Source organism: Sus scrofa, chromosome 11 (assembly GCF_054392235.1).
Source record: "Sus scrofa isolate SSC_HxYL_T2T_F1_AM1 chromosome 11, Sscrofa_HxYL_maternal_Yorkshire_Landrace_v2.0, whole genome shotgun sequence".
NCBI classification, from domain to species: domain Eukaryota; kingdom Metazoa; phylum Chordata; class Mammalia; order Artiodactyla; family Suidae; genus Sus; species Sus scrofa.
In genome coordinates, this window is record NC_139393.1 from 18,964,571 (window position 1) to 18,992,357 (window position 27,787).

The following is a 27,787-nucleotide window of genomic DNA, read 5'->3' on the forward strand; positions in this document are numbered from 1 at the left end:
GGATTTCCAAAGCCTCTGTTGACAGCCATGCTGGTTGGTCTGGGTCCCAGGCAGCCACTCTGAGCCATCTGGAAACTACATAGGACCTAAAAAGGGTTGTAATAAGTGACGGAAAATGAAATGCAAAAATCACTGTGATGTTTTCTAACATGAAAAGACAGTTTTGTTTCAAAATAGATTCACCATCTCTCGAGTCCATTAGAGGAAATTACAATTTATATCTTTTATTTAAGATTTTAGATCTTTTAAAAGAGAAGAATGTTCTATTCAAAAGAATATCGTATGTATGGCATGAACAATCACCACCTTTTCACCTGTGTTCTTTCAGGAAGGCTTTGGCCAGTTTGATGAGGGCCTGTCGTTTGCTTAAGGCCGGAAACATAAAGGGACCTGGGAAAGCTAGACTTCGTCTTCCTAAGAAGACTGAAAAGACAGAAGATAGCTATGAGCGGGGGTGTAATTTTGGTTTTGATGTACAGAAAGTGTTGTTAAGTGACTACCTTAATTACAGCAAAGTACAACAGAATGATCAGGCTGGCTGGCGCGAAGCCTCTTCAGACACCCCATCGAATCCGTCTCCACTTTACTGAGAGCAAGAGGGAGTCATTTCTCCCTATCAAACAGATGGCGGCAGAGCCAGGATTCAGGGCCAGGTCTGATCCCCAAATTCACATCTTTGAAAACTGGGCTACATGGCTGGGCCGCCCCCGAGCTGGTCTCTTCTTCAGCTCCACCCGGGTCCTCATTTCATTCATCATGGCCCCCAAGAGAAAGAGGAATCCTGGATTCCAGATAAAGGATTTCCAGAGCCGTTTCATTGCAGGGGGTAACTTTGTTCCATGTGGTTTTCTGATGTTGGAAGATCAAATCAGACCTATGCATCAGATGAGGGCTTCAATCTTGAATTTCTGTGTCATTTTGAGCTATTAATTCTAGACCACTCTTCTGCATCCACTTTTTTTTTTTTTTTACGGAAATGTTAAGGAAGCTCTTTATATATATATAAGTGTATATATATATATATTACTCAATGTGTATATATTACTCAATGAATTTATTACATTTATAGTTGTACAATGATCATCACAACCCAATTTTATAGCATTTTCATCTCAAACCCCCAGCGCATCTCCCAACCCCTCAACCTGTCTCCTTTGGAAACCATAAGTTTTTCAAAGTCTGTGAGTCAGTATCTGTTCTGCAAAGAAGTTCATTCTGTCCTTTTTTCAGATTCCACATCTAAGTGATAGCATTTGATATTGGTGTCTCATTGACTGACTTCACTTAGCTTGATAATTTCTAGGTCCAGCCATGTTGCTCAAAATGCTGGTATTTCGTTCATTTTAATGGCTGAGTGATATTCCATTGTGTATATGTACCGCATCTTCTTGATCCACTCCTCTGTCAATGGACATTTAGGTTGTTTCCATGTCTTAGCTATTGCAAATAGTGCTGCAAGGAACATCAGAGTACAAGTGTCTTTGCGAGTCATGGTTTTCTCTGGATAGATGCCCAGGAGTGGGATTGCTGGATCAAATGGTAGTTCTCTGTTTAGTTTTCTGAGGAATCTCCATACTGCTTTCCACAGTGCTTGCACCAATTTACATTCCCACCAACAGTGTACTAGGGTTCCTTTTTCTCCACACCCTCTCCAGCACTTATGGTTTGTAGACTTTATGATGATGGCCGTTCTGGCTGGTGTAAGGTGGTACCTCATCGTGGTTTTGACTTGCATTTCTCTAATGTTGAGTGATGTTGAACATCTTTTCATGTGTTTTTTGGCCATTTGCATGTCTTTAGAGAACTGTCTGTTTAGATCTTCTGCCCATTTTTTGAAGGGGTTTTTTGGCTTTTTGGTATGGAGCTGTAGGAGGTTTTTATAAATTTTGGAGATTAATCCCTTGTCAGTGGATTCATTTGCAGATATTTTCTCCCATTCTGTGGGTTGTCTTTTCGTTTTGTTTAGGGTTTCCTTGGCTGTGCAGACACTTTTAAATTTAATTAAGTCCCATTTGTTTATTTTTGTTTTTATTGTCAATACCCTAAGAGGTAGATCTGAGAAGATGTTGCTGTGGTTTATGTCAGAGAGTGTTTGGCTTATGTTTTCCTCTAAGAGCTTTGTAGTGTCTGGTCTTATATCTAGGTCTTGAATCCATTTTGAGTTTATTTTTGTGTATGGTGTTAGGCAGTGTTCTAATTTCTATTCTTTTCCATGTGACCATCCAGTTTTCCCAGCACCACTTATTGAAGGGGCTGTCTTTTCACCATTGTATATTCTTGCCTCCTTTGTCATAGATGAGTTGACTGTAGGTGCATGGGTTTAAAGACCGTATGGCACTGGCACAAAGACAGAAATATAGATCAGTGGACCAGGATAGAATACATCCACTTTTGTTTTCCTGACTTGCTTGTGCAGTTGGACGTAATATTAGCTTAGATTCTGCGGTAGATTGGTCGCTGCCCAGCCAGCCATGCCTCCGTTTCACATTCCTCAGCGGCCCTGTACCAGGAAGTTCTGACGGATGTGCAAAGGATCATGTCAGGTTCATCCAGATCCTCATCACTTCCTCCCAGGAGGAGGGGGTACAAATACAAACACGCTGAAAGTCACAGAACGACACAAAAAAGTCGCAGTCCCTTTCCCATCAACTAATTCAATATCAATTGTAATTTAATCATTTCCCTGTGATCCATCTACGCTACTTTAAAGCTGTGATCCTAGGGGCCCTTTGGAAGAACATGTTTTGTAATATACATGAATAATTTATTCATTAGCAAAGCTTGAAAAAATGAGGAGTTCCCTGGCGGCTCAGTAGATTAAGGATCCAGCATTGTCCAGCTACTGTTGTAGCTGTGGTTCCTGCTGTGGGGCAGGTTTGATTCCTGGCCTAGGAATTTCCACATGCCCTGGGCATAGCCAAAACAAAGCAAACAAAAAACATACATGAGACCGTTGTGCGAATGTATGTATACGGCTGACAACACAACGGTTGCAACACTTTAGACATTTACCAGTAGGCGTCTAGGTACTTTTATGTATTAGCTCAATTGAGCCTCAAAGTAACTCTATGAAGAACTATTATCCCCATTTTGCTGATGATGAAACTGAGGCATAGGAAGGCTAAGTTACTCATCCAATGTCACACAGCTTGAAGAAGAAGAGGTTGAGCTGGCATTCAAACCCCAGGGGTCTGATATTTGAGCCTGCACTTTGAACTACTGCACTGTCACTGTGTAGTACACAATATTATCATTTCTTTGGTGTTTATAGTTCATATTCTTTTTTAAGAAGTTAAAATGTTTAATGCCTTTCATGTACCCTATCTCCATGGCATCATCTATCTTTCCAATAATCAAAATTAGAAAACAGGATTATTTTTGCCATCTTTCTTTTTCTTAATAGCCACAATCAATTCATAGAGATTCTTCTGCCTTCACAACTGGAGAAAAAAAAAAAAAGTAATGGGAATTTCTGTATAGCACAGGGAACCATATCTGATCTCTTGGGATAGAACATGATGGAAGATATGATGGAAGATAATATGGCAAAAAGAATGCGTATCTATATGTATGACTGGGTCACTTTGCTGTACAGCAGAAATTGGCACAACATTGCACATCAGCTATACTCTGATTTTTTAAAACGTGCAAGAAAAGAAAAAGAAACGCATGTTTTCTTGTCCAGTTCTCCTGCTTTCTGATCCAGCTCAGGTCTTCACTCCGCTTTTCCCGGCCTGTGGTAGAATCCCCCCTCTCTTCTCCCCTTCAGCTTCTCCTCTCCTCAAGCTGGCCTTACACACAGACATGTGTCTCCGCCAAGAGAGGATGAGTTAGAATTCACGGAGCAGGGAGACTGGAGGACAGACAAGGTAAGCAGTTAGTCTGAGGCCCTGATGGACACATTAGCACTTTAATCCCTCCTGTTCTCTAGGCTTTGCTCCCTTTCACTTACCCATGTGACCCTATTAAATGTATAAGCTTGATGGAGTTCCTGTCGTGGCGCAGTGGTTAACGAATCCGACTAGGAACCATGAGGTTTCGGGTTCGATCCCTGGCCTTGCTCCGTGGTTGAAGGATCTGGTGTTGCTGTGAGCTGTGGTGTAGGCCGGCGACTACAGCTCCTATTCGACCCCTAGCCTGGGAACCTCCATATGCCACAGGAAGAGGTCCTAGAAAAGGAAAAAAGACCAAAAAAAAAAAAAAATTTATAAGCTGGAGAAAAATGAAGGGTCATCTAGAACCTTGAGGACATTTCGTTAAGTACAATGAGCCTGTCCACTCACACGGAGTCTGTGGATCAGTCAAGGGCGTCGGGAGGGCAAATGGTGGTTGCAGGGGTGTCTGGAGGGACTGGGGAAGAGCAGGTTGGGAATGACTGTTTAATGGATACAACGTTTCCGTTTCTCAGGGTGAAGAGAGTTCTGGAGGGGGTGGTTTTCACGGTAGCGCAGCAAAGTGACTACACTGCATACCTTTGAACTGTCCGCTTAAGATGGTTAAGATGGAAAGCCGTATGTTCCATATATTTTACCGCAATTTTTTCAAAGAATAACTAAGGATCACCTAGATTGTATCCAAAAAGTGGGAAAGCTGCTGTTTTAGACTGTGGGCTCAGCATCAAGCAGTATCAGGGTTGAACTTAAAGACAACTCTGTGAAACAAAAAATACAGTTATCATTATCCTCAATTTTGGAGAATTTGAGACCCAGCTGGATTAAGTGGCCTGTTTTTGGCCCCATACCTGGTAAATGACGTAGAACGCGAGTTCATAGAAATTCATTGTTTTCCTGGGTGTGGCTTTCAACTTTTACTTTGGCACACGGCATTGGGAAATTGGTGACAGCGTTGGGCTGACAGCCTGAGCGGGACCTTGCCAATTTTTTGTTTTCCTGGGAAGATTGAGGAAGAACCCCGAAGGTCTGTTGTCCCTGGAAGTATCTGATGCCAGCCCCATTTGAATGGACCTAACCGCAGTCTGGAAGTTGCCCATCCCAAAGTAGAGATACGTGCTTAAGATTTGGAGGCCGTTTATATCTTCTATACTTAGAGTTTCCCGGTGGCCTAGTGGTTAAGGATCCAGCATGGTCACTCCTGTGGTGCAGATTCAATCTCTGGCCCTGGACTGCCTTCAGCACGCCGTGGGCACAGCCAAAAAAAAAAAGGAACTTCTATATTTGAAGAATGGCAAGACTCCTACCTTGTGACCTTGTGACTTAATATCTCTCTTTGTAAAACCCAAGTGGAATGAGAAGGAATTTTTCTCTCTGTCTGAGACCACCTGAATTTGTGCTTTTTCCCCCTGCTTAGGGGAGAGAGAATGTTTTCACATGGCCTTTCCCTATTTAGGGATGGAATAATGATGTATGGGATTACTTCTAAAAATTTCCTTTAGGAGCGCATGGGCACATAAAATGAAATAAGATTGACCGTGAGTGATAATTATTGAAGCTGGTTGGTGGGTACATTGGAATTCACCCTACTGATTATTCTCTCTATAACTTTAAAAATAGCAATCCTCTAATGATTTTCTGTGGGACATTTGGAAAAAAATTAGATGAATTCTGTCATCAAAATTTAGGAACCATAATTTACTGGATCCTTTCCTTAGAAGCCACAGTACACATTAGAATGTTAAAGACTCTGAAAAGTCCTGCACCTAAGAGAACTTTAGACACAATCCACGTTTTCTTCCAAAAGCTAATTTGACTATTGAAACCCATTTTTTTAAACAAACAACACCTGTTAACAACTTGTCAGACTAGCATTGCCTGGGATGCACGTTGGCAAACCCGTTTCAGAAGAGCATGTGGTGACCCTGTTGGTGCCAGAGAACAAGAACCAAGGACAGTTTCCTGCTTTTTCTGCGAAGAACAGATTTTCAGAATTGGGGAAGATTTACTTTTCTTGGATCACAGCAAAAAGCAAGGAAATCACCTCCTTATTATGACAAAGCCAATACACAAGCCTCAATGGGGAGACCTCAGCTCCACGTGCTGGGTTATTCACAGACAGCAGGCGCAGGATGTGTCTAGTGATTATGGGCAGGCTTCAGGGGTCCTACTCCAGCCTAGGTTCAAACCCGGGCTATGTGACCAGAAGTAAGTTGCTTCATCTCTAATATAGGGTTAATAGAGCTAATAAGGCTTTTACAAAAACCCTGTAGAACAGTTGCCAGATTTCCCAAATGAAAATACAGGATTCTGGAGTTCCCATCGTGGCCCAGCGGAAACAAATCTGACTTGGAACCATGAGGTTGCGGGTTCAATCCCTGGCCTCGCTCAGTGGGTTAAGGATCCGGTGTGGCTGTGAGCTGTGGTGTACGTTGCAGACACAGCGAGGATCTGGTGTGGCTGTGGCTGTGGGGTAGGTAGGCCAGCAGCTGCAGCTCTGATTGGATCCCTAGCCTGGGAACCTCCATATACCACAGGTGCAGCCCTAAAAAGACAAAAAGGCAAAAAAAAAAAAAAAAAAATCAGGATTCCCAGATATTGCGTGCAACTCACCTATACTAAAAAATTATTCACTGGTAATCTGAAATTCTAATTTAACTGAACATCCTGTTGTCTCCTGGAAACCCTACTTTATAGGTTTGTTGGGAGGCTAATGTAACATCTCCAGGTGGTTTGGGGTCGGGGCAGTAGGACTTGGTGTATGTCTGGTCAGACAGTTTTGGGCTGCGTGTTAGAATAAGGGCCTTCTGGATCTGAGAACACTGAGACCCAGAGAGGGGCGAGCCGTTGTTCAAGGTCACAGAGCGTGTTAGCAGATGTTTCATGTTTAGTTTATCCTTTCTTTAGTTGTGAAAGGAATCAACCTTGACTTTGCAAACCTCACACTAGTGATTCCTAACCTTCCTGGGAATCCAGGAGTACTGGGAGAGGAATACAGAAGGAACTGTAGATACTGGCAGATTTGGGGTCTGTTCTGCAGGTCAGGCAGGGCTTCCTTTTCTAAACCTTTCATGCAGCCTAGAGAGGTATTTTTAAATTAAAGAAAAATGAGATGTAACAATGAGACAGGAAGGAAGCGGACAGGGCACAACCATGAAAAGAATGACGCAGACATTAAGAACAGGATACCACAAAACCGGTTAGAACCGACAAGGCCCAAGACAGCAGAAGAGTTGGCTTCCTGGAGACTTTGAGCTTTATTATACAGTCATTATAATACATTAGCATATGCTAAACAGCTCGCTTGCAGGAACCATGACCTTTCTGAGACTGACCCAAAAAGGCCAAAAAGTGGGCGGTGGCCCACTTCCTGGAAGTCTCTGCCCCTTTCCCAGGAAGGCTGGAGTAATCCTTTCACTCATCAGCCTTTGAAATTACCCGGCCCAGAAAAACTAACCGCCTCCACTGAGCTAATCACAAATCCCGCAACCCCCTCACTCACCTGGTCTTGACAACGCTCTTTTGAAACCCTTGGTGAGTTCCAGGCTCTTAAGCATGAGCCACCCATCTCCTTGCATCTCCTCGCCCTGCAGTAAACCTTTCTCTGCTCCAAAAGCCTACTTTTCATTATTGTTTGACTTCACAGTACTTCAGGCACAGGAACTTGGGTTCCGTTACACCTCTGCTAAAAGGTATCTGTGAGCCAGAAGTTTAAAGTAATGACAACTGTAAAAAGGATTATCTTGGTGGGTTTTGTTTGTTTGTTTCTTTGCTTTTCCACACCCAAGGCATGTGCAAGTTCCCGGGCCAGGGATCTAACCTGCGCCACAAAAGTGACAATGCAGGATCCTTAACCTGCTGAGCCAGGAGGGAACTCCTCTCGTGGTATTTAAATGAGCAAGAAATAATTTTGTTTTCCATCATGCACTTACTTACCAAACACTTACTGGCATTTGAACTTTATTGAGCACCATGGTTGGTAGATGCTGGTGCTGCTGAGATAAAGCACATATACTTTGGGAAAGGAGCTCAGAGTGAGGCAAGTGAAATCAGGTAAACTAATCATTGCCTAACATGGTGAGCCCAGAGTGCTTGGAAAAGAGAGGAATTGGCTCCCTGTGTGTGCGACAGTCTTTCCTTATTCTCTGAAAACCCAGGTTGCTCTGAAGCAAACTTACCCCAGAACTTAGAGTTGCCTTATTCCTGTGCCCACAAGCTTTTGTAAGCCCCCAGCCACATGCTTATCCTCACATGGACTTTTGTTTGCTCTGCACGCCCTCTGTTCTCAATACCAAGTCACTTTTTTTTTCTTTTTCTTTCTTTTTTTTTTTTTTTTTTTTTTGTCTTTTCTAGGGCCGCACTTGCGGCACATGGAGGTTCCCAGGCATCAAAACTGTAGCTGTCAGCCTGCACCACCGCCACAGCAATGCCAGATCCAAGCCGAGGCTAGGACCTACACCTCAGCTCACACCAACGCCGGATCCTTCACCCGCTGAACAAGGCCAGGGATTGAACCCGCAACCTCATGGTTCCTAGTCGGATTCGTTTCCGCAGTGCCACGATGGGAACTCCCCAAGTCACTTTTCTGAGCAATGAACCCGCAAGTGCCTTTTGGACAGAAACCGAACAGATGTTTCCTGTTGCCAAGTGGACCTTTATAGGTATCATCTCCTACTGAGGGAGGCTGGCAAATTTACTTCCTAGTAGTTACAATGTTTTACTTTTTAGATTCTTTTTCTTTTTACAGCCACACCGGTGGCATACGGAAGTTCCCAGGCTAGGGGTCAAATCGAAGCTGCAGCTGCCGGCCTACACCACAGCCAAGCAGTGCTGGATAGGAGCCGTATCTAGACCCATATCGCAGCTCACGGCAACTCTGGATCCTTAACCCACTCAGCAAGGCCAGGGATTGAATCTGCATCCCCATGGATATTATGTCAGGTTCTTAGCCTGCTGAGCCACAATGGGGACTCCAAAATGTTTTACTTTTTATTTTTATTTTTCGGCCGAACCCACAGCATATGAAAGTTCCTGGGCCAGCGATTGAATCTGAGCTGCTGCTGCTGTGACCTGTGAGCAATGCCAGATCCTTAACCCACTATTGATAGCCTTGCATAGCCTTCTGAGTGTTTTCCCATAGCCATAGGCTGGGGAGAAAATGCAAAGGAGCGTTAATCTAATCACTTGTTGACGCTCCAGCTCTCTGGACGGCTCAGTGTAGGGATTAAGGGCACAGGCCTGGATTTGACTTTTTTTTAAAAATTGCTCAATGAATTTATTACATTTATAGTTGTACAGTGATCATCACAATCCAATTTTATAGGATTGCCGTCCCACACCCCCAGCGCATCCCCCCATCCCCTGGATTTGACTTCTGATGCCACTGCCAGCAATGCGCGCGTCTCAAGTTCTTTGAGCTCGTGGAACCTTAGTTTCTTCCCGAACAAAATGGGGATGATGATAATAGTGCTTAAGTCATAGAATTTGGGGAGACTGACGATAAGCAATATAAATAGTATGTATTGTTATCTTAGCAACTGATCTTTTGATCTTTTGTTAACAAATATCTTTTTTTTTTTTTTTTTTTTGTCTTTTGTCTTTTTGTCTTTGTTGTTGTTGTTGTTGTTGCTATTTCTTGGGCCGCTCCCGCGGCATATGGAGGTTCCCAGGCTAGGGGTCAAATCGGAGCTGTAGCCACCGGCCTACGCCAGAGCCACAGCAACACGGGATCCAAGCCGCGTCTGCGACCTACACCACAGCTCACGGCAACGCCGGGTCCTTAACCCACTGAGCAAGGGCAGGGACCGAACCCGCAACCTCATGGTTCCTAGTCGGATTCGTTAACCACTGCGCCACGACGGGAACTCCAACAAATATCTTTTGATATATTTAATATTCAGTTAATATTTTTTGAGCATCTGCTCAATACATGCCCAGATAAGTTTTTTAATTTATATTATTAAAGTATAGTTGATTTACATCATGTTAATTTCTGTTGTATGGCAGAGTGATTCAGTTATACATATATATATACATTCCTTATCATATTCTTTTTTCTTTTTTTTTTTTTTTTTGTCTTTTTGCCTTTTCTAGGGCAGCACCCGCGGCATTCGGAGGTTCCCAGACTAGGGGTCCAATCGGAGCTGTAACTGCCAGCCTACGCCAGAGCCACAGCAATGCAGGATCCAAGCCTCATCTGCAACCTACACCACAGCTCACAGCAATGCCAGATCCTTAACCCACTGAGTGAGGCTAGGGATCGAACCTGAAACCTCATGGTTACTAGTCAGATTCGTTAACCACTGCGCCACGATGGGAACTCCATCATATTCTTTTCCATTTTGGTTTATCACAGCATACTGAATATAGTTCCCTGTGCTATACAGTAGGACTTTGTTGTTTGTCCATCCTATATATAATATTTTGCATTGCTGATCCCAAACTCTCAACCACCTCTCCCCCACCCCTTCTCCTCGGCAACCACAAGTCTGTTCTCTATGTCTGTGAGTCTGTTTCTGTTCATTAGTATCATATATATAATGTTTGTTCATTTGTTTGTTTACTGGCTGTGCCCAATGCATGCAGAAGTTCCTGGACAAGTGATTGAACCTGCACTGGATCCTTAACCACTAGGCCACCAGGGAACTCCTTTTTGTGTCATATTTTAGATTCCATGTAAAAGTGATATCATATGGTATTTGTCTTTCTCTTTCTGACTTCATTTAGTATGATAAACTCTGGATCCACCCATGTTGCTGCAAATCAGATAAGTTTTAAGTGCTAGGGGTACAGCAGTGAATTATGATCATAACAAGGAGGGCAAGACCTGGTATTCCTTGAGCGGACGTGGGAGTGGAAGATGCAGATCAACAAACCTGTGATGTGACTTCAGGTAGTAGTACTATGAAAAAAATTAAGCGGGATAAAGGGAGAGAAACAGGAGTCACTCTTAGATGAGGGAAGTCTCTTTGAACAGGTGACATGGAGCAGAGACTCAATAAAATAAGGGAGTGGTCCTGTGTCTTCTGAGAGCAGAGGGTGGCTTGTGAGTGGCAGTGAAGAGGAGATCATCTAGAGAAGAGAAGGAACAATTCTGTTTTATGCTGAACTTTATTTCTTTGAATAAAACTGGGTTGGGTTTTTTTTGCTTTTTAGGGCTGCACCCGCGGCATATGGAGGATCCCAGGCTGGGGGTCGAATAGGAGCCAAAGCTGCTGGCCTACACCACAGCCACAGCGACGCGGGATCCGAGCCGCGTTTGCGACCTGCACTACGGCTCACGGCAATGCTGGATCTTTGACCCACTGAGCGAGGCCAGGGATAGAACCCGCATCCTCATGGAGCCTAGTCAGGTTCCTTAACTGCCTAGCCATGTAGGGAACTCCACAACTGTGGTCTTTGATTGGATGTCAGGTGGTCTAGTTTCACCTGGGTTACACTTGCTGATGAGTTAACTGGGTTGAATGACCACAGAACAGGGGAAATTTGATCTCAGCTTTCCTGGTGTAAGTGCAGCTGTCACTCACTCCTGAGCCTGGGGGCCCAGGATTAGCACCTGTGTAATAAATCAGTTGAGCTGTGTGGTGGATGACAAAGATGTCTGTTTTATATGGCCAGTAGTTGCTAAGATCGAGCCACATTTTAGAGGTGATAAAAATGTGCTGTATAAAAATGACTTCCCAGGAGTTCCTGTCATGGCTCAGCGGAAACGAACCTGATGAGCATCCGTGAGGATGCCCATTCAATCCCAGGCCTCGCTCAGTGGGTCGGGATCCGGCATTGCTGTGGCTGTGGTGTAGGCTGGCAGCTGTAGCTCTGATTGGACCCCTAGCCTGGGAACCTCCATCTGCCACAGGTGCGGCCCTAAAAAAGCAAAAATATATATATATTTTTTTTTTCTTGGTACATAATTACTTAAGTTAGTTCCTTAGCCAGATGTAGATATATAGATAATAGATTAACACCCTGTTACTGATTTTTTTAAATTCTATAATCTAGTGTTTCAATTTTATAATATAATTTCATAACATTTTTGTAATTTGATTCAAACTTTCATTATATAGCTAGTAAATTTAAACTTTTGATATCTGAGTCATTTTAAAAATATACTTAAGATTGAAAAGTATATACTCTATAATTGTATAGCAGATCAGCTTTTTGGAGGATGCTTTCAATTGTAATGATGTCCTTTTTTGTGCGTGTGCCACACCCGTGGCATGTGGAAGTTCCCAGGCTAGGGATCGAACCCAAGCCACAACAGTGACAACACCAGATCCTAAACCTGTTGTGCCACAAGAGAACTCCTGTAATGTTTTAATTGAAATTTCAAAGTGTTCATCTCATTTATGATGCGTGAGATAACAACTTTGAACAATGGTGTGTATATATATTACACGTTAACATATGTTATGCATCAGCTACATATGTAGGTTGTGAATGAGCTATATTCAACTATATTTCAATTTAAAATATTTTTGTTAGGAGTGCCTTCTGTGGTGCAGTGGGTTGAGCAGCATCTCTGGAGCACTGGGGCCCAGGTTTGATCCCGACCCAGAAGATTGGGTCATGACTTGGATTTGACACCTGGTGCGGGGAGGTCAAAAAAAGAGAAAAAAATTTGTTGTTGTTAAAAAGATTTTCAGTTAGCAGGAAAAAATAAATCTTTTGATTGTCCAATATTTGCCTCAGACCAGTATCTTATTCCTAGTGAATTCTCTACAAAAGGAAGAGTCAGATGCCTAGAAGGCTTCCCTTAAATTGAGGAAACACAACCGCCCCCTTTAAATGGTCGTTAATACTGTGACCTGTAGTTAATGAGCTAAAGGTTGAAGTCCCAGTCCTGTAAGCAGGTGTAGCCCATATCCTGGGACAAGCACACACTGGCCCATTAATTTGGGGATCATCCCATTCCAGTTAGCCTGTTCTTCGCTTTAGCAGGGACTGGGTCACGGCCAGTGGAGCTAATTGATGGGGAAGGACCTAAACTATGAGGATGAAATCTTGAGAAGCCTACAGAAAATCCCCAGACTTGAGTTTCACTCACCGTATGGTGATGAATTTTAGTGTTCCATGTGTTCTGTGGAAATATTTCTGATTGCATTCTATGCAACATGAAACATGCAAGAGATTTTTTTCCTACTCACTGAAAATCTTTTTAACAAGTTTTTAAGAACTAAAGTATAGTTGATTTACAACATTGTGTTAGTTTCAGGTGTCCAGCACAGTGATTCAGCATATGAATATATATTATTCAGTATATGAATATATATATTCCTTTTCAGATTATTTCCCCTTATAGGTTATTATTAATTATTGAATATTTTTCCCTGTGCCATACAGTTGGTCTTGTCGGTTATCTATTTTATATACAGTACTATGTATATAATCCCAACCTCCTAATTTATCCCTCCCCCACCCCTCTTTCACCTTCGGTAACCATAAATTTGCTTTCCGTGTCTGCGAGTCTCTTTTGTAAATAAGATCATTCCTATCATTTTTTTAAAATTACATATATAGGAGATATATGATATTGTCTTTCTCTGGCTCACTTCATTTAGTATGATAATCCCTAGGTCTATCCGTGTTACTACAAACGGCATTATTTCATTCTTTTTAATGGCAATGATATTTCTGTGTGTGGGTGCGTGCGCCCGTGTGTGTGTGTGTGTGTGTGTGTGTGTGTGTTTGTGCGTGTGTGTGGCTCACCCCACATCTTTATCCATTCCCCTCTGGGTGGGGGGGGAGGGATAAGTGCCCTGGGAGACTCCAAGAAAGACCCTTATCTGCAGAGCACGTCATTGCCCTTCGAGAGGAGGAAGGAAATCGGGCTGGAAGGTGCCCAAGGCCAGTGCAGCCCTCAGGGCTGGAGAGAGAGGCAGGAAGGGCAGAGAACTGGCGTTAGAGGGGACGGACACTAGAGGGCGCCGGAGCACCAACAGAGCCCACATTGATCTCTTCACTGGGACCTCCACCCGAGGTCAGATGGGGCGTTGGAAGAACCCCAAGGATGTGCCCAGAGAGGAGGGCTTGGTTACCAGGTGCGTTTGACCTTCTGGCTCACGTTGCTTCGCCTCATAGAGGGCACAGAGGTCGGTCCTAAGCATTCACTGGGGACTTTCTATCCTGGAGGCTGAGTGTCATTTGTTTCCCCAGAGTCAGGACTCTGGACCCAGAAATACCTGAATTGACACTTGGGCTTGCAGTTGAAAGGCTGCAGGCCTACCTAGGTGTTGGTATCTGGAAAAACGGGGCTGGGGGGCCTGAACGTGGAGTGTGTCAAAGAGGTGGTGTATTGGTGGGTGGGCGGTGCTCACCCCGTGCCCTTTCTCCCGAGAGCCTTCCCTGAACTTCTTCTCTTTGCACCTGAGACTCCTCCTTTGTCCCTACATCCCTCTTCTCAGCTGAAGGGTCTCACTCAACCATCTGCTTTGTTGAACAATCACCAATCACAGCTTTTATGCCAAAAGCTTGGGGATCATCAGGAAATCTCCAGCTTTTAAAGTCGCAGCCTTGAGGGGCAGACAGTGGCCAGTGGAGCCTGGTCACTTGACTACAAGCTGGACACCTGGCCTGAATCCAGGGCACCTAAAGTTGAGCTGGGGGAACCTAAGGCCCGGCATGTGACTCAGGTCCAGGCATCCTGGCCTCCAATCCCGCTGGGGATGGAGCCCAGGACCCCGCGGAGCACGAACTCCCTGCTAGGCCTCTTCCATCCGCATCGCTGAGCTGCCCCAGAGCCTGATGGGCGGACGGCGGGACCTCCGACCCCTGACCCTTGACCCCGCCCACGGCAACACCGCCCAGGTTGGACCTAACCTGCGGAAGCCGTGTTGGAAGCCTGTTCGTCCTGGGGCCGCGAACCAGGTCAGTTTTTGCGGACTCCGCACCTCGTCTCCCAGGCTCAGCGCGAGACCAACTTTTGAGGTGCACGGGTTCGCCCTGAGCCGCCGCCGCTCCTTGGCAGCGCTGCGCCCAGAGCCTTAGTCTAGGGGAGCTTTGGTCCTTCGTCTCCCCCTTTCCCTCCCCACGGCTTGCTCGGGCTGCTGGGGTGGGGAGGGGGTCGACCTGCGGGAACCGAGGGGAGGGGAGGGGCAGGGGCAGAGTTCCTGCCAGAGGCCCAGGGCTCCTCCTGACCTCGGGGAAGCGAGGGGGCACCGGGGCTGTGCGAGGTCCCGAAGCTGGACTCGCTTGGGTGGGACTCAGCCGCCTAAAACCGGCCCCCCAACACACACACACATGGTTCCAATAGTATACAATGCTTAAAACCCATCCCTAGACCAGCAGGGATTCAGCCAATCCCACTGTGCTCTTTCCTCTATTAGATAAAGTACCGAGGGCGAGGGGAGGGGGGATGGGACTGGAGGGACCCTCAAACGCTGACCTCAGCCGATTAAAGAGGGCTGGACCTGCGCGGATTCTTAGGGTGGGATCCTGGGGGGACAGTTAGGAGGTGGTCTGAGCAACTTTACGTGAGTATTGACCATCGTGGGGTGGGGAACAGGCTGACCCCTGAGAGGTACAGTTAGAAAGATCCTTTCCTCCACTGCCTTGAAGGACATGGGTGGGCTTGAAAGGCTTCACTCCCGAGGCCCCCACTTCCCTTCCGACTACCTTGCTAGGCTTGGGAGGAATGGGGCTGCAGAGTTGGTCCTGGGACTTGAGCTTGAGAAGGGCTGCTCCTGGGTTCAAGAGGTGGAAGGAGGAAGGGTGAAAGGAGCAACGGGGTGGGGGATGGTGAGTGCCCGGGGGGTTTTGAGAAATAATTCCCCACCCATTGCGTTTTGCAACTGCCCCATCGATGCCGTAGGATTTCAGTGCCTTTGGGGAGATGCCTCTAATTCTTTACTCCTGTGCTCAAAACTATGCAAAACCAGCTCTACATCCACTTGCTGCTTTGTGGAGATTTAAATATATATATATATGTATATAAAATTCTTGGCTAGTAATTCTTGGTTTTCAGTTCCATAAACAGCAGTTTTGAACTGTGCAAGCTGTTTAAACGTGTCCCTCTTAAACTAAAGTCTAGTCCTTTGGAAAAAGTACCTTCACCTCAGAGGAGATATTCTTTTCTCCCCTTTCCTTCCTTCTACTGCCATCTTAACAATCCCTGTCCTCAAAGACATTTGTTTTATTTTCTGCTTTATGGCAAAACAAATATCTTCCTCCTGCACACCCTGCCAAAAATAAAAACAAACAAAAAAACCTTTCCTAGACCATAGGTGGTTCAAACTTATGCCAATGTTTTGTAGTTAGTAGACACTGGTTAAGCTGCATAGCAATCTCCCCAAGAGCCAGAGGCAAGCAGTGACTTGGCTTCTTTGACTGGATGCCCTTCCGGTTCAGGAAGTTCCCGTTCTTTATTACCCAGCAGATAAGGCAGAGCTCTGGATGGCCTGTGATTAGATGACTTCTGATGGTTTCATTTCCCTTGCTGAGCTGCTGTTTGCAAGTTGGGCTTATATGATTGCCTGTCCATTTTTAAAGAAAGGCAAGCTCACTCTAATAGATCAGGGGTCTGAGCCCAAGGGTAGGTCAAAGGTGCTCACATGTAGGGACGGGAAAAAATAAAACAGAGACACCTGTGTGAATTCGAGCACACGAACAGAGGCCAGAATCTCCTCATTTACCTCCAGTGGGAAGTTCTCATGGTTTCAGAGGCTGAAACTCAAACCACATCAAAACCAGGTGATTTCCCCCAGGCGTCCCATAAAAGGAAGTATCCACCCCTGGTAGGAAGAGCTGCTGAATCCTGCGTGTTTTGAATACTGGGTGCTCTTCCCAGGAGAAGAGCTTGCACAGAACGGAACCAAAACTCTGCTCACGTGGTGTTACCATGTGAAAACGCTCGTGGACATCAAACCTATACCGGTCCTGTGAGTGCTCAGTCTCCCGTTTATTCTTCCTGGTGCGCTTCCAGCTTTATTTATTGGGAGCAGGAGCCCATGAAGTCCAGCGAGCTTCCCAGCATGAGACAAGCCCTTTCCTAGAGCTTCTAAATATTTCTTTAAAAATAGTTGCTCTGAGGCTGGTAGGCTGGTTTTGTTGCTGTTGTGGTTTTATGGCTGCACCTGCGGCACATGGAAGTTCCCTGGCCAGGGATTGAATCTGAGCTGCAGCTGCAGCAACACAGGATCCTTTAATCCACTGTGCTGGGCCAGGGACTCCTATAAGTTGTTTCTAATTGTACTTCAAAGACTTCCTATTTATCTCTGGGTCTGTAGTAGCAACTGGGCATTTTGCTTGGATCACTGGTTTGTCTTCAGGAGACCCTGCTGTTGGAAGTTTTGATTAAAAAGTGCCTTGTACTACAGGTTTCTTGATCTGCATGTGGACTTCTGATTTTTTTTTTTTTTTTTGTCTTTTTGTCTTTTGTTGTTGTTGTTGCTATTTCTTGGGCTGCTCCCGCGGCATATGGAGGTTCCCAGGCTAGGGGTTGAATCGGAGCTATAGCCCCCGGCCTACACCAGAGGCACAGCAACGCAGGATCCGAGCCACGTCTGCAACCTACACCACAGCTCACGGCAACGCCGGGTCCTTAACCCACTGAGCAAGGGCAGGGACCGAACCCGCAACCTCATGGTTCCTAGTCGGATTCGTTAACCACTGCGCCACGACGGGAACTCCTGATTTTTTTTTTTTTTTTTTTTAATGGTCTTTTTAGAGCCAAAGCCACGACATTTGGAGGTTCCTAGGCTAGGAATCAGAGCTGTACCTGCCAGCCTCTGCCACAGTCACAGCCACAGCAACTTGGGATTCAAGCCGCATCTGTGACCTGCACCACAGCTCACGGCAATGCTGGATCCTTAACCCACTGAACAAGGCCAGAGATCCAACCTGCGTCCTTATGGATGCTAGTCAGATTCGTCTCCGCTAAGCCACGACGGGAACTCCTGATTTTGTAATGCCACATTCCAGTTAGTAGAAAGCACAGATGTTATCTGTTTCCAAGGAAGTTTTCTGTAGTATTCCAGGAAATAGAGGCTTTGACTCTTTCTGTCATCAGATGCTTTGAGTCCTCCATCCTGACCGAACACCTTTAGATTGTACTGCCTAGAAGGAATAATCACAGGGGGAAGAAAAAATGGGTTAATGGTGGAAACTTTATTCTCATCTGCATTTGAATCTTTGGAATCCAACTGAATGTATTTATATGGTTCGCACCATGTGTTTATCCATTTTCTTTTCACAAGTTCCCTGAAATAGAACACTCTGGACTTGGATGGCACCTTTATTCACGTGAAGGATTTTTCCATCTGGAGGGAACTATGATGGAGGTGAGTAGTTAATGTTGTGTATAGTCAGTGTTCCACGTTTTCAGAGGGGCCTCAATCCAGAACAGAGGGTGAGTGGAGGATTCTGATGGTACCAGCCCACCAATCACAAGGAGGCCTCTATACCAATTGGGATAGTTACTTCATGAGTCCTTGTATTTTTTCATCATAGATATGACCAGAGGACCTGTAGTTCATGTATTTTGAAGAGAAAGGGGGCTAAATTTGTCCTCTATTCACTTTTCCATTTTTTCTCATGTTAATATCAAAAAAAAACAGTAACAACAATAGCAAACACCCCTTTAGGTCCCTGCTGTAGCCCAAAGCCTTGGCAACAGTACCTAGTCCACTGGAGTCACTAAATAGCAAGACAGAAAATTTTAAATGCACTTCAAATAAAATGTCACCAGGTTCAAGACCATCCCAGGTGAATTAGAACTGACCTTCCTGCGTATGATGATAGAGTTGCCTCTAACTCTGCCTTTCTCCTGATGGGATTAGATGGTCAAGACAAATTGCACAACTTGCTTTTTAGGATGTCCTAAAAATTCTAGAAGGATTTTTCCTTTGAGGGAAGCATGTTATCCAAATTCAGGGGGTTGGAGTTACACATCCTTCCTTTGAGTGAGGTTGGGTGATAAGCCCCAGATCACGTTCACTCACTGGCTCGGGTGAGGTGTGCTGTCCTTTCTATGCCTTGTGAAACAGCCGCTATATCGTGTAGAACCTCAAGTAGCATAACATTCACCCAGTGCGTATCTGCTGACCCTGTGACTGCAGAAGAACCTTCTCGTGCCTGCACACACTCTTGGTCTTTTCCTTGTTAGACATCCCATTAATGCGGGAGCGTTCTGTTTAGTCTGTGAACTGCTAAATAGGTGTGACATATAGCACGTGTCCCCTTAGTAAGCAAATCCTGGGAAGTCCTTTATTTGGCTGTTGTATTCGAGGGAAAGCCTCTTGAGAAGGACTAGTTTTGCACTCAGTAAACATGGAAGGCCTGAAGGCAAGTCTTGAAAAGTGATAAGGAGGTGATAAGGATGACTCATTTGGGAAGGTTTATCCTTGTCCTTGGATTCTGGTGCTCTCCTAGGGGGGCCCATCTAAGCTGACCTGTGGTGGGCTCATCCCTAAACTGCAAACAACAGTTTTATCCCTTTGAATCTGATGCTCAGAACTAGAAGAGAGCTTGGAGCTCATCTGATGGCTCCAGTTGTTTAATTAGACAGATTGGGGAGTGAGCCTCAAAGAGGTGATGTGTTTAAGATCAGGGAACTCACTCACCAACCCTCTTATTGCTCCTCTCACAGACTCAGGTTCCCTGGAGATAATTACTGTGGCAGCACCACGCGCACTGAAGGTCTTGACTGAGCTGGGGGCGGCTCCCCCCTCCACTGGGAGGAGCTGGCTTGAGCCATTATTTTGCTCTTTCTCAGAGCCAGTGCAATATGTACCCAGTGGATGTGATTCAGTTTGTACAAAGTCCTCATCTGCAGCCATCTCTGTTAATGTGCATGTTTTGTGAAGAATCTCTCATGCACAGTCTTAGTTTTCTCTTTTCACTGTCATAATTGATTGAGTCAAGTCAACAGAGATTGTATGTGTTTACAGTTCAAGGAATCCACAGGGAAACCTTTATTTTTGTCTTCAATGAAAGGTCCTTTAAAAAAAAAAGCAACCGTTCTAAAAATTTTTTTTCCATTTCTGGCTAAGAACATTATAACTTTATATTTCTTTCTTTTTTTTTTTTTGGTCTTTTTAGGCCACACCTGTGGCACATGGAGGTTCCCAGGCTAGGGGTCAAATTGGAGCTACAGCTGCTGCCTACACCACAGCCACAGCAATGTGGGATCCAAGCCCTGTCTTCGACCTACACCACAGCTCATGGCAACACCGGATCCTTAACCCACTGAGCGAGGCCAGGGATAGAACTCGCAACCTCATGGTTCCTACTTGGGTTTGTTAACCACTGAGCCAAGACCGGAACTCCAAACTTTATATTTCTTATGACTTAGAAAACTAGAACTGTTTCTCCTTGGAAACATCAGGAGAAAAATACAGAATTTGACATTCATTCTCAAAACCTTCTTTCTCCAGGATTTCCTAAACGTCTCCAGGGCACTTCATTTCACTTGCAGGGAGACCAGAATGAAATCAGGCAGGCAGGTGCCCAAGGCCAGAACAAACCCCTAGAACTGGGGAGAGAAAGAGGAAGGGCTGAGTGTCGGCATTAGAGTGAACGGCCACTAGAGGGCAACAGAGCACGGGTGAAGCCCACCTGCAGCAGCGGAGCCCGACCTCCAGGCTCAGAGGTGGGGTTGGAGATGGACGCCAGGTAGACATGCTGGGGCTGGCGGCTTAGTTGCCAGGCACCTCTGTCTCTTGGGTCCAAATTGCCTCGCTTTCAGAGAGGGGAAGAGAGGTCTGTCCTGAGTACTCAATAGGGCACTTCCAGCCTGGTGGTACTAATGACGTCATTCTCCAAAATAGACTTACTCAGATGCTTCAGCCTTTATCAGCCTTCAGTAAACGTTAAAGTGCCAGCCAAACACGTGACCCTTCGAGGTGGTGATGGTGGTCTTTGGTGGAACCAGCAATAGTCGTTTTGAAATAAGGTGGTTGGTACAAGGGGGTTAGGTGTGTTGTGCCTTTCTCTAGTGATACTAAAAATGGATGGGGGGGTGTGTGTGTGTGCCCGCGCAGCATCGGCACATGAACGAACTTGACAAAGATGCCAATTCATGGGTCCCACTCCAAACCTGTAGCATCACAATTTCTTTCATGGGTCCTGGAATGCTTTGTATGTATACGGAAGTTTGAGAAGCAAGGTCACCCCAGGCTTACAATGAAGATAACATGGGAGTTTTAAGAACTACTATCGCCTGTGACCTTCCTCACAGGTTCTATTGGCCTGGGTGAGACTGCATTTTTAAAGAATGAAGTAGAGTTGACATGCAGTATTGTATTTGATTCAGGTGTAGACATAGTTGAGGTGAACAACGAGTACCAATGCTTTTTTTTTTTTTGTCTTTTTAGGGTCGTACCCACTGCATATGGAGGTTCCCAGGCCAGGGGTCCAATCAGAGCTGTAGCTGCCAGCCTATGCCAGAGCCACAGTCAATGCCAGATCTGAGCCGAGTCTGCAACCTACACCACAGTTCACAGCCATGCGGTATCCTTAACCCACTGAGCAAGGCCGGGGATTGAACCCACACCCTCATGGTTCCTAGTCGGATTTGATTCTGCTGCGCCACGATGGGAACTCCCCAATACATTTTTTTTTAATGGCCACGCCTGCAGCCACGTGAGGTTTGAGCAAGACTGTTATTCGGAAACATTTATTCATTCATGACTGTTCACTGAGGATTCATTCAGGACTGTTTAATGACAGGCACATTAGGATGTGCTGTGTTCCCCACACCGTACTAAGCTCCTCACATTATGGAGTTAATTGTCCCAACATGTGGGGAACCGGGTATGCTGTGTTCATCTTTCCCAGGAGGATTTGGAGGTTGGGCTTGCCTTCTTGAGAGCAGAGCGTCTTTGTCTCTTTCATTATCGCCGATGATTAAGACAATGTTGGATGTGATGGCACCGGAAAAGATGACGAGCAGGAGACAGGAAGGTGGATTAGAGGTTGAGGGAACTTTGATGGGAAGGAAGGTGGATTAGAGGTTGAGGGAACTTTGATGGGTCGTTCATTTGTATTCATGCATTTTGTTTGACTTTTAATGGTGGACGCCCCCCCAGGAATGGAAGATGGGGTGCTGTGTGTGGCTTTGGAAGCACTGTTTTAACCAGAAAGATAAAATCTATTCACCAGATTTCAAGTCCTTTGATCTCCTTTATCTGAGTATGAGCACCAAAAATTGTCAATGCTGGATCCACTCACCAAGGAGGCAGAATTTCCAGAAACTCTTGAGCTGCTCTGAAAAGGATGACCACGGAATGGGGGCAGAGACATGGCAGGACTTTTGTTTGTTTGTTTTGGTTAAGAGGTCATTTTAAATGGAGTCTGAACTCATGTTCCCTGTTAGGCTCTGTAAGTCTAATTTTGGAAGCGATATTCTGGGTGGAAATTCTGGAGCAGCAGAGCTGTGCCCGCGATGTTAAGCCCGAAGTGTGAGGCAGGGACCCGCGGCGTCAGAGGGGCTGCTCCAGAGGCAGGACTGCTGGGTGCCCCCCGCGTGCGTTTGTATCACTCAGGGTGATTCTGGGGGGGGCAGTCCTGCTCCCAGTCTGCTCTCGGGTCCTGCACATTGTTAGAGGTACGGGACTCAGGTCCTTGTGAGTTCACCTGCCCTCCCCGTGTGCGCCTGTGTGAAGTTTTGGACTAAAGAAAAGGCAAGAGAGGAAGAGGGTGTCAAAAACCCTAGGGGTAACGTCACGGGTCCGAGGGAGAACGGGTCTGTGCTATGGACTGTGGCACCAGGCTGCCCGCCCTGCACATTCAGGTGTGTGGGCTTCATGACGGTGGGATTCAGGATGCTGACCGTCGGCCCTAGGCGGGTGGAGGCAGGAGCACGCGACGGGATGTCTGGGCCCTGGGAGGGGCTGGTTTGTGCCACGAGTCCTCTGGACACTGTCCAGCATTGTTGGGGTGGGGGGGACGGTGAGCGTGAAGGCAGTGTGGGGTGGCTCAGGGTGAAGTCTGGTCGGGTGAGGGCAGGGCTGGGCTGGGTGGCGTCAGCGTGCGGGGGTGGGCGCAGGGCGGAGTGGGGAGAATGACTCGGGCTACGCCGCCCCTGAGCGAGGGGTTTAGGGACTAGATGAGGAAAGGGTTCAAAATGAAATGCAGATTAAGTTAGGCGCGTTCCAATTTTCAGGCGTTGATTTGAGCACACCTCTATTCGGTTCCCGCAGCCTCAATGCCAAGGTCCTTGGGAACACTGTCTGCCCATCCAGGGGACAGGGTTTTCTAGAGAAGTCACCCAATCAAATCAAGGCTATTTGTCTCTTAACCAGTCACTTTGGTTTTGGAAAGCCTCCTTGGCTGTGTGTGGTTGGTTGGTCTTAATTTATTTTCTGACTAAATTACCTTGACTCTGGGAGTTCTCTTGGGGCACAGCGGGTTAGTGATCTGGCGTTGTCACTGCAGCGGCCCAGGTCACTGCCGTGGCTCAGGTTTGATCCCTGGCCTAGGAGCTTCCACCTGCTGCAGGTGCAGCCAAAAAAATTAAGTGCCTTGACTTTGGATTAAGTTTCGTTTGCTCAAATAGGCTATCCCAGCTTTAGCATCACCTCAATCTAAGGGCCTCCTTGGTTAATTACTTTCGCACTAGCAGTGCAGTTTGAAAAACAGTACTTTTCATCCATTTACAAGGTAGTTTAGTAACTGCCCACCTAATGGCATGTTAGTGCAGCAATTGCATGTTCCAGAACCACCCAGATAAGCCACATGTGTAGAAATCGAAGACCCACATTCTGTGATAGCAGGAGAAAAACACATGCAGCTATGTAAATGCATAACTAGGGAGTGTTTCGGTAAAGTCATTTCATTCATAATCACCACGGAATATGATGATGTGTGTTTGGGATGCAGGAGATCCATGTCTACTGGTGTGAAAAAGCCACTTTGTATATTGTTGGTTAAGGAAACACTTGACAGAAGTTTGACAGTATGTACATAAATATTGAACTGTGTACATAATATCTTGGTGTTTGTGTGGATGTGTATTATATAAATTCAAAGGTAGTTTAAGTTACGTGTGGAAATGGCACGGCAAGGAGGATATATGGGGAACTGATGATGTTAACATCTGGAGATAAAACTATAGCTTCTGGGAATGGTTAATTAATGGGCATTTTTACTTCCTTTTATTTAAATATTTCATAATTTGTTCCTCTGCATAGTAACGTGCCATAACGTATGACCACACACTGAGCATTTTAAAAAACAGTTCATAGGTCAGAAATCCCAGTGGTCTTGGCTGGGCTTCCTCTTGAGGGTCCTACAAGGTCAAAAATCAGGTCTCATGCGGCACAGGTTCTTATCCGCAGCTTCCAGGGGAGAATCCACTTCCAGGACCACTCAGGGGCCAGGCAGAGTCCACTGCATTGTGATGGTTTCCATGTGGCCCCTCCGTGGTCACACCATGCATCTGGTGTCCCTGAAGGAGAGACGAAATACTGTTTGTCATCGTTTACTTATTTTCTTTTCTAATCCTTTCATTCAGTTGAAGGGAACATCACAAGTATTTTATGTAAGGTTATTACCTCAAGGTTTCAATAGAAACTGTTGACAATTAGGTTGTGACCTGAATGCAAATTATGGAATTAGTGAAGAGGAGAGAAAATGAGTGACCCTCGCCCTGGCTCCATCCCTCTGCTCCAGCATCTCCATTCCTTATTGCGACTTCAGTCTCTTCATCTCCGTGACCTTTGGGTATCTCTAGAACCAATTCTAGACCTCTCTATTGCTCTCCCATATCCATCCTGTGCATTTTAGACGTCAACCCCCATGAGACCTCTATCCCCCGGTTCCGAGCTCTCAGCCCAACCCTCCTCCCCAACCTTTGAGCCTCCATGTCCTCCTCCTCCCAGGCCCTGTGTCGTCCCCTCATTCCAATGACCTCAGCCCATTTCTCATGTCCTGGATGTCTGATGCCCTCAGTGTTCCAGTCACCAGTTACCCAGTGTCTTGACTGTCCTCACGCCCCTCACACATTTCCCCCAACCCTGTAATTCCTGACTCGCCAATTTCCTCTGCATTTTGGGGGAATGTTTTGAGAAAAAGAGGTGTTAACTCTTCTCTAAATGTTTAGTAGAATTCACTTCTGAAGCCATCTGTTCCTGGACTTTGTTGGAATTTTTTCAAAAAATAACCGAGTTGATTTCATTACTGGTTATTCATCTGATTTTTTATTTCTTTCTCAGTCTTGGGAGAGTATACATTTTTAGGGATTCGTCCATTGCTTCTAGGTTGTTCATTTTATTAGCATGTAATTATTCATAGTAGTCTCGTGCTTGTTGGTACCTCTGTGGTAGTACCTCTGTTGCACCTTCCCCTTTTTCACATCTCATTTTATTGAATTGGGCCCTCTCTTTTTTTTCCCCCTTGATGATTCTGCCTAACGATTAATCAATTTTGTTTATCTTTTCAAAGAACCAGCTCTGGAGTTCCTGTCATGGCTCAGCAGTAATGAACCCAACTAGCATCCATGAGGATGCAGGTTGATCCCTGGCCTCACTCAGTGGGTTAAGAATCTGGCATTGTCTTGAGCTGTGCCCTAGCTCACAGATGCGGCTTGGATCCCACGTTGCTGTGGCTGTGGTGTAGGCCAGCAGCTGCAGCTCCAGTTCGATCCCTAGCCTGGGAATCTCCATATGTCACAGGTGCGGCCCTAAAAAGACCAAAAAAAAAGAAAAAAAAAAAAAAAAAAGAAAGAAAGAAAGAAAAATAAAGAACCAGCTCTTAGTTTCACTACTCTTACCATTGATTTTAGGTCTCTATTTTATTTATTTCTACTCTCATCTTGATGGTTAAAAAAAATTTTTTTTTTTCCCAACTTGGAGTTTTGTTCTTTTTCTAGCTCCTTTGGGTGCAAGGTTAAGCTGTTCATTGAGATTTTTCTTGTTTTCCATGGTAAGCTTGCAGCACTGTAAACTTCCCTTTTAAACTGCTCTTGCTGTGTCCATAGATTTGGATTGTTTTCACGTTAGTTTACATCTAGGTATTTTTTACTTTCCTCTGTGATTTCTTCAGTGGTACATTGATTGTTTCGTAGCATATTGTTTAGCATCCACGTGTTTGTGGGTTTTTTCCAGTTATTTCCTTATAGTTGATTTGTAGTCTCATAGCATTGTGTTTGGAAAAGATACTTGAAATTATTTCAGTTTTCTTAAATTTACTGAGGGTTGTTTTGAGGCCTAGTGTATGATGTATGCTGGAGAAAGTTCCATGTGCACTTGAAAGTGTATTCTGTTGCTTTTGGATGGAAAGTGCTTTATATTGCTTATCTCCATCTGGTCTAATGTGTCATTCAAGGCCAATGTTTCTTTGTTGATTTTCTGTCTGGATGACATATCCATTCTTATAAGTGGGGTTTTAAAATTTCCTACTTATTGTGTTATTGTCAATTTCTTCCTTTATGTCAGTTAATATTTATGTATTTAGGTGCTCTTATATTGGGTGCATATACACTTCCAATTTTTTTGTTTGCTTTGTTTTAGGTTTTTATTTTTTCTATTATAGTTGATTTACATTGTTCTGTCAATTTCTGCTGTACGTCAAAGTGACCCAGTCATATAAACACACATCCTTTTTTTTTTTTTCCCGTCCCACTGTACAGCAAGGGGATCAAGTCATCCTTACCTGTATACATTTTTTTCCCCCACCCTTTGTTCTGTTGCAACATGAGTATCTAGACAAAGTTCTCAATGCTACTCAGCAGGATCTCCTTGTAAATCCATTCTAAGTTGTGTCTGATAACCCCAAGCTCCCGATCCCTCCCACTCCCTCCCTCTCCCATCAGGCAGCCACAAGTCTGTTTTCCAAGTCCATGATTTTTTTTTTCTGTGGAGATGTTCATTTGTGCTGGATATTAGATTCCAGTTATAAGTGATATCATATGGTATTTGTCTTTGTCTTTCTGGCTCATTTCACTCAGTATGAGAGTCTCTAGTTCCATCCATGTTGATGCAAATGACATTGTGCCATTCTTTTTTATGGCTGAGTAGAATTCCATTGTGTATATATACCACATCTTCCTAATCCAATCATCTGTTGATGGACATTTGGGTTGTTTCCATGTCCTGGCTATTGTGAATAGGGCTGCAATGAACATGCGGGTGCATTTTTTTTTTTTTTTTGTCTTTTTTGCTATTTCTTTGGGCCGCTCCCATGGCATATGGAGGTTCCCAGGCTAGGGGTCGAATTGGAGCTGTAGCCACCGGCCTATGCCAGAGCCACAGCAACGCGGGATCCGAGCCATGTCCACAACCTACACCACAGCTCACAGCAACGCCGGATCGTTAACCCACTGAGCAAGGGCAGGGACCGAACCCGCAACCTCATGGTTCCTAGTTGGATTCGCTAACCACTGCGCCACGACAGGAACTCCTGCATGTGTCTCTTTTAAGTAGAGTTTTGTCCGGATAGATGCCCAAGAGTAGGATTGCAGGGTCATATGAAAGTTCTATGTACAGATTTCTAAGGTATCTCCAAACTGTTCTCCATAGTGGCTGTACCAGTTTACATTCCCACCAACAGTGCAGGAGGGTTCCTTTTTCTCCACAACCCCTCCAGCACTTGTTATTTGTGGACTTATTAATGAGGGCCATTCTGGCTGGTGTGAGGTGGTATCTCATGGTAGTTTTGATTTGCATTTCTCTTATGATCAGCGATGTTGAGCATTTTTTCATGTGTTTGCTGGCCATCTGTATATCTTCTTTGGAGAAATGTCTGTTCAGGTCTTCTGCCCATTTTTCCATTAGTTGATTGGCTTTTTTGCTGTTGAGTTGTATAAGTTGCTTATATATTCTAGAGATTAAGCCCTTGTCCGTTGCATCATTTGAAACTATTTTCTCCCATTCTGTAAGCTGCCTTTTTGTTTTCTTTTTGGTTTCCTTTGCTGTGTAAAAGCTTTTCAGTTTGATTAGGTCCCATTGGTTTGTTTTTGCTCTTAT

General features: G+C 45.1%; 1 protein-coding gene and 1 long non-coding RNA gene across 4 annotated transcripts in view; one reads left to right on the forward strand and one right to left on the reverse strand.

The window, feature by feature from the left end:
• Positions 1 to 27,787, forward strand: part of CAB39L (calcium binding protein 39 like) — a 722,245-nt gene that overhangs the window by 106,349 nt on the left and 588,109 nt on the right. The gene's annotated exons all lie outside the window — the stretch shown is intronic.
• LOC110255757 (uncharacterized) overlaps positions 17,540 to 27,787 on the reverse strand; it is a 42,339-nt gene continuing 32,091 nt past the window's right edge. Inside the window, exon 3 of one of the 2 annotated variants that reach the window (XR_014819433.1) lies at positions 17,540 to 17,939. This is a non-coding gene — a long non-coding RNA (uncharacterized LOC110255757). Of the gene's footprint in view, positions 17,940 to 21,482; positions 24,271 to 27,787 lie in introns of those variants that run through there. The other variant, XR_002336550.2, reaches the window with a different exon arrangement.